At 32.9% G+C, this 7,372-nt stretch overlaps 1 pseudogene; it reads left to right on the top strand.

Moving 5' to 3' along the window:
- The window catches only part of LOC106458397, a 69,218-nt pseudogene that overhangs the window by 51,448 nt on the left and 10,398 nt on the right, over positions 1 to 7,372 (top strand).

Genomic DNA, 7,372 nt, shown 5'->3' with positions numbered 1-7,372 from the left:
GTTTAGTTCTCAACTATTGTTTGATAAGCATGTTTAATTCTCAACTATTGTTTGATAAGCATGTTTAGTTCTCAACTATTGTATGATTGACATGTTTAATTCTCAACTATTGTTTAATAGGCATGTTTAGTTCTCAACTATTGTTTGATTGACATGGTTAGTTCTCGACTATTGTTTCATAGACATGTTTAGTTCTCGACTGTTGTTGGATAAGCATGTTTAGTTCTCGACTGTTGTTGGATAAGCATGTTTAGTTCTCAACTATTGTATGATTGACATGTTTAATTCTCAACTATTGTTTAATAGGCATGTTTAGTTCTCAACTATTGTTTGATAGGAATGTTTAGGATCTCAACTATTGTATGATTGACATGTTTAATTCTCAACTATTGTTTAATAGGCATGTTTAGTTCTCAACTATTGTTTGATAGGAACGTTTAGTTCTCAACTATTGTTTAATAGGCATGTTTAGTTCTCAACTATTGTTTGATAGGAATGTTTAGTTCTCAACTATTGTTTGATTGACATGTTTAGTTTATAACTATTGTTTAATAGGCATGTTTATTTCTCAACTATTGTTTGATAGGAATATTTAGTTCTCAACTATTGTTTGCTAGGAATGTTTAGTTCTCGACTCTTATTTTATAAACATGTTTAGTTCTCAACTATTGTTTCATAGACATGTTTAGTTCTCAACAATTGTTTGATAGGAATGTTTAGTTCTCAACTATTGTTTAATAGGCATGTTTAGTTCTCAACTATTGTTTGATAGGAATGTTTAGTTCTCAACTATTGTTTGATAGGCATGTTTAGTTCTCAACTATTGTTTAATAGGCATGTTTATTTCTCAACTATTGTTTGATTGACATGTTTAGTTCTCAACTATTGTTTAATGGGCATGTTTAGTTCTCAACTATTGTTTGATAAGAATGTTTAGTTCTCAACTATTGTTTGATTGACATGTTTAGTTTTCAACTATTGTTTAATAGGCATGTTTAGTTCTCAACTATTGTTTGATAAGAATTTTAGTTCTCAACTATTGTTTGATTGACATGTTTAGTTTTCAACTATTGTTTAATAGGCATGTTTAGTTCTCAAACATTCGATCTGTTTATTAAAGCTGTGTTGTTTTATATCCAGGCCAGCTATTTTAGCGCTGACAGGGAATCCTTCAAGTAGACCTCCTCTTGTAGACTTTGCTTACAGCATTACCAGAAAAGTGGGGCTTCTAGTCTGTGGTCACGTGCTAAAGGTATGAAACAACAATAACTGTTTAACTTTAAACTTTTGAAATACTTATATAATAATAACGTATAGGTTAACGAATAAATCATAAATAACGAACCCGTTTCTCAAAAAGTAAATATTAATCAACTCCTATTTTATACAAAGTTATCCAAAATATTGCTTGAAGTTAACTATGAACGTCGTATGTTTTGCTATTTTAATGAAACAAATTTGGTCATGTTTTATATATAACAAGGCTACCAGTTTGCAGTGAACCGTTGAGGTACAAATAGTTTACAACGTATAATTAATAGAATAATGGTAACGGTTATTTTTGTAACTAGATGAACATCATAAGATAAAGTTTGAACACAACTGGAATTTTAAACTCCTACTTACATTGAGTAAAGTATTTGGCTTGATCGACGCTTTGGGTAAATCTGTAATATGTTTCAGATACAGACCGGTTGTTTGTTGTTAGTATTTTAAGTTTTCCACACAAACAAATAGTTGGAGTTAATTTATATTTCTTTCCTTCTAGGGGCCCGTTACTCTGCCTTTGAGAAATGCCATGATTCAACATAACTACAAATGGCTGGAAAAGCGAAAAACAAAAGCTTTTTATAACGTTATTGAAAACAGAAATTTAACCGAGGGAACAAAGTCAATGCTAGAGGTATGATACACGAAACTTTTTCGTGTATCATACCTCTAGCATTGACTTTGTTCCCTCGGTTAAGTTTCGTGTATCATACCTCTAGCATTGACTTTGTTCCCTCGGTTAAAAACTGAGGGAACAAAGTCAATGCTAGAGGTATGATACACAAAACTTAACTGAGGGAACAAAGTCAATGCTAAAGGTATGATACACAAAACTTAACTGAGAGAACAAAGTCAATGCTAAAGGTATGATACACAAAACTTAACTGAGAGAACAAAGTCAATGCTAAGAGATATCACAGCATGATGATATATTGATGACTTTACTTCTCTAACTAGTCGGAATACTTATAATTATATCAATATCCTATATATCTAGCAGAAAAATGTATGACTTTACTTCTCTAAGTAGTCGGAATACTTATAATTATATCAATATCCTATATATCTAGCAGAAAAATGTACGACTTTACTTCTCTAACTAGTCGGAATGTTATAATTATATCAATATCCTATATATCTAGCAGAAAAATGTATGACTTTACTTCTCTAACTAGTCGGAATACTTATAATTATATCAATATCCTATATATCTAGCAGAAAATGTATGACTTTACTTCTCTAAGTAGTCGGAATGTTAATAATTATATCACTATATTAGATGTCTAGGAGACACATTAATATCTTACTGTATCAGTACCAAACATCTAACAGACACATTGATGTCCTTGCTTTATCAGTGCTAGATATCTAACATACACATTGATGATCTTCCTGTATCAGTACTAGATATCTAACAGACACATTGATGACTTTGCTGTATCAGTGCTAGATATATAACATACACACTGATGATCTACCTGTATCAGTACTAGATATCTGGCAGACACATTGATGACCTTGCTGTATCAGTGCCAGATATATAACAGACACATTGATGACCTTACTGTATCAGTACTAGATATCTAACAGACACATTGATGACCTTACTGTATCAGTGACAGATATCTAATAGACACATTGATGACCTTACTGTATCAGTGACAGATATCTAATAGACACATTGATGACCTTACTGTATCAGTACTAGATATATAACAGACACATTGTTGACCTTACTGTATCAGTACCAGATATCTGAAGCTCTTGCTTTGGATATAAAATAATTGATTAGATCTATCAAGTTTCCTATATATTGTAGGTAGCGGGTTCTAATGATAATCAGCACATGTAATAATTTCTGATATTTTAGTCCAACCTATTCATCCAATCAGTGCAGCCTATACAGATCATAATTGGTCTCGTAGTAAACGTCAGAGAACAATTTTTATTTCTCACTCCTGTCTCAAATAATCTTTCATCCTTTTTTAGTCTAAACATGACAAACTTTGCTAGGACAGGTTCTGAAATATTTATGTCTTTGATCTCTACGGCATGTTTTGTTTTTATTCATCTTTCGTTGAGACGGTGACAAAATGTAAAATAATTACAAGAACTAACAAAAAAAAAATTTTTATGTTTTAATTCAAAGTTTACAAAAGCTATGGTGAGCTATTACATTACATCTTCTATTCTATAGAACATAAACAAATACCGCATATGTATGTGTGTTTAAACTCGTGGTTCTTGTATCTAACTACTCCTGAGCTAGTACCTTACACACAGTACTTTTTATGATACACCACGTAGTCTATAAAGATTCTCCAGCGGTGTACGTTGTTCTGTCTGTGACTGTTGTACTTACATATTATTTACGTTATTAAAATCATAACATTTGGTAATTTCAGTTGTGTGGATTGGGTAAACTACGGCCAAATATGGTTCTGATGGGCTACAAGAAACACTGGAGGACATGTGATTCCAATGAACTTCAACAGTACTTCAATGTGATCCAGTAAGTGAAGTGCAATAATTCACAAACATGAAAAAAAAAAAAACTCATACAGCGTTCAATATGGGCAAAATATTCAGTATTGGTTAAACGTTTATTGAGTAAAGAACTACTACGTACAGAGATAGAATATTTCTACCATTCTTAAAGAGATAGACTTTAACTACATTTCTCTTTTGAAGAGAAAACAACAAGTGTTTGATGAGTTTTGTTTGTTTGTTGTTAAACACAAAGCTCTACACTATGGGTTATCTATGTTCCGCCCACCATGAGTATCGAAACCCGGTTTTTAGCGTTATAAGTCTTACCGCTGAGTCACTGGAGTGGGGGGTGGCCGTGTTTGGTGAGAAGTTATAGTTCCAATACCTCGCGAGGGTTTTTAAACAACAGTTTCCATAAATCTTGAGCATATTTTGAACCCATCATTTTCTATCATCTACTTTGCTGTCCCGTTGGACACTATTTATCAGTGTGATATAAGTTTAGCATTTTCAATACAGAAGTCTCGAACTGGCCATCTTCGGGAACTTCAATCGCTGTTGGATGCACTTTGGATAACAAATTAAATTTGTATACTGGACTGCATTACGTGCTTCATACAGAGAGATTGACTCAAATTAAATTACTGGTAGATAACAGTCTGTTGGTAAAATTATAAATTATTTTCGTTAAATGTCTTTAAGAGTTAATATTAACAAACGTAGCTAGAGTGCGCTATAGTATAAAAACGTGTTTTGGTGGCCCATATATCATCATATTTAAGAGTTAATATTAAAAAACGTAGCTAGAGTGCGCTATGGTATAACAACGTGTTTTGGTGGCCCATATATCATCATATTTAAGAGTTAATATTAACAAACGTAGCTAGAGTTCGCTCTAGTATAACAACGTGTTTTGGTGGCCCATATATCATCATATTTAAGAGTTAATATTAACAAACGAAGCTAGAGTTCGCTCTAGTATAATAACGTGTTTTAGTGGCCCATATATCATCATATTTAATTTGAATAATTTGTAATATTTCAGTTAGTTAAATGTGGAAATTTGGAATGCTCAAATGAATGGGATTGTTTTTAGTTGTTGTTTTCAATATTAGATAGAAAGGGGATTTTTAAAGATAAATCAAATACAACACACCAAAACATGGTTTTAAACCACCGCCTCTTACAAACTTCGTATAGCAACTGTTAAAATGTCAATTCGTATACAATAAAGAAAACGCATAGTAGCTTTGTTTGTTGTTGCTTTCAGACAGGTGTTTGATATGCACTTGTCTCTGGGGATCCTCCGGCTCCGGGACGGGTTAGACTACGCGCCATTTTTCGAAACAGATATGGGTTTACCTTACAGTGATACGCCAAACGACCCGACCCTACCGTCAGTCCCCACAGACTCTCCACTTGGAAGTCAATGTAACGTGAGTAAGTATTGAAATACATTTGATGTTACATTCGGATAAATGAAGTCTCTTTATAAAACATGAAAATGTGAAGAAAATTTGTTTTCTTGTAGTTGTTTTTCTTAATTGAGCAAAAAATAAATAAAAACTTATTTGAGTAAGTTGATCAATATTACGGTATAATTTTACACTCTTTTCGTAAAATCAAGAAGTAAGTTAAGAATGTGATTTAGTACCTGTACAGTTAAAAAGTGCTTGTGATTTAGCTTTTTAACTGTACAGGTACTAAATCACAGGCACTTTTTAACTGTACAGGTCCTAAATCACAGGCACTTTTTAACTGTACAGGTACTAAATCAGAGGCACTTTTTTACTGTACAGGTACTAAATCACAGGCACTTTTTAACTGTACAGGTACTAAATCACAGGCACTTTTTAACTGTACAGGTACGCCTGTGATTTAGTACCTGTACAGTTAAAAAGTGCCTGTGATTTAGTACCTGTACAGTTAAAAAGTGCCTGTGATTTAGTACCTGTACAGTTAAAAAGTGCCTGTGATTTAGTACCTGTACAGTTAAAAAGTGCTTGTGATTTAGGACCCGTACAGTTAAAAAGTGCCTGTGATTTAATACCTGTACAGTTAAAAAGTGCCTGTGATTTAGTACCTGTACAGTTAAAACGTGCCTGTGATTTAATACCTGTACAGTTAAAAGTGCCTGTGATTTAGTACCTGTACAGTTAAAAAGTGCTTGTGATTTAGTACCTGTACAGTTAAAAAGTGCCTGTGATTTAGTACCTGTACAGTTAAAAAGTGCCTGTGATTTAGGACCCGTACAGTTAAAAAGTGCCTGTGATTTAGTACCTGTACAGTTAAAAAGTGCCTGTGATTTAATACCTGTACAGTTAAAAAGTGCCTGTGATTTAGTACCTGTACAGTTAAAAAGTGCTTGTGATTTAGTACCTGTACAGTTAAAAAGTGCCTGTGATTTTGTGAGTTAAAAAGTAAACTAACATAACAGCTCAGTTATTGTAGGACAAACAAAACTTCCCATGTTAATATTCAGTTCCTGGTCACTCACTCTTACACATGGAGGTATATAAGAATTATTGTACATAAGATATTAAAAATCATGGTATTGGTAAAATTCAAATTAAGAGTTTACGTTCTTGAGTGCAAGTTTTACTTCATCAAGATGTTTTCAATTCTCTTGATTGCTATTTTTTATTTCATATTTTTTCTAATGCATCCAAACTCAGTGTATAAACACTGTTGTATTTCTAACTAGAAAGCGTCATAGACGGTGATCTTTGTTCTGTAAAGAAATCATCCACAGAATCTGTGTCAGATGAAACAGAAAACTCGAAAGCGACAAACTTGCCATCTTTAGCCAAGTTCCGTCGACTCACCAGTGTGGAAGCAGCCCATCACCATTTCCCTGAAGTTCCGGCGGATGTGATGAATGCTGTCAACCAGTTCCAGAGGAAACAGAAAAAAAGCACTATCGACGTGTGGTGGTTATATGATGATGGAGGTAGGCGGAAGGTATTTTAATATTAACTGATATTTGTTATACATCCTCGGCTTGAGATGTGTTGATGTTCACAGTGCGTATCTTATTGAAAAAAAGTTGTAGTAAGAGGTAAAAGTATTTCATTTTGTTTTTACGTGTTCGTCAAACTGTAAAAGCAAACAAAATTATTAAACTCCTAAGCTAATTCGCTGGAAACAATGTAACTTACATAGTTATTTTCTTTATTATGGTACAATCTGTTTTCCTACAATACATATAAATAGAAAGGACCATATTATTTATGAATCAAAAGGTTATTAGGAAAATTACTAGGTTTTTAACGTAGTGAAAAGGCCGTGGATAATTCTACATGTTAATTTACCTACGTTATTAGTCTTAACGTAGTGAAAAGGCCGTGGATAATTCTACATGTTAATTTACCTACATTATTAGTCTTAACGTAGTGAAAAGGCCGTGGATAATTCTACATGTTAATTTACCTACATTATTAGTCTTAACGTAGTGAAAAGGCCGTGGATAATTCTACATGTTAATTTACCTACGTTATTAGTCTTAACGTAGTGAAAAGGCCGTGGATAATTCTACATGTTAATTTATCTACGTTATTAGTCTTAAGAACAATCGATAATTTCTATCGGCATAAAAAAAGAAGTCAGATTAAGT

This window comes from Limulus polyphemus, unplaced genomic scaffold, assembly GCF_000517525.1.
Source record: "Limulus polyphemus unplaced genomic scaffold, Limulus_polyphemus-2.1.2 Scaffold456, whole genome shotgun sequence".
NCBI lineage: Eukaryota > Metazoa > Arthropoda > Merostomata > Xiphosura > Limulidae > Limulus > Limulus polyphemus.
The sequence above is the reverse complement of the archived record's forward strand: the minus strand, read 5'-3'. Positions and strand labels throughout refer to the sequence as shown.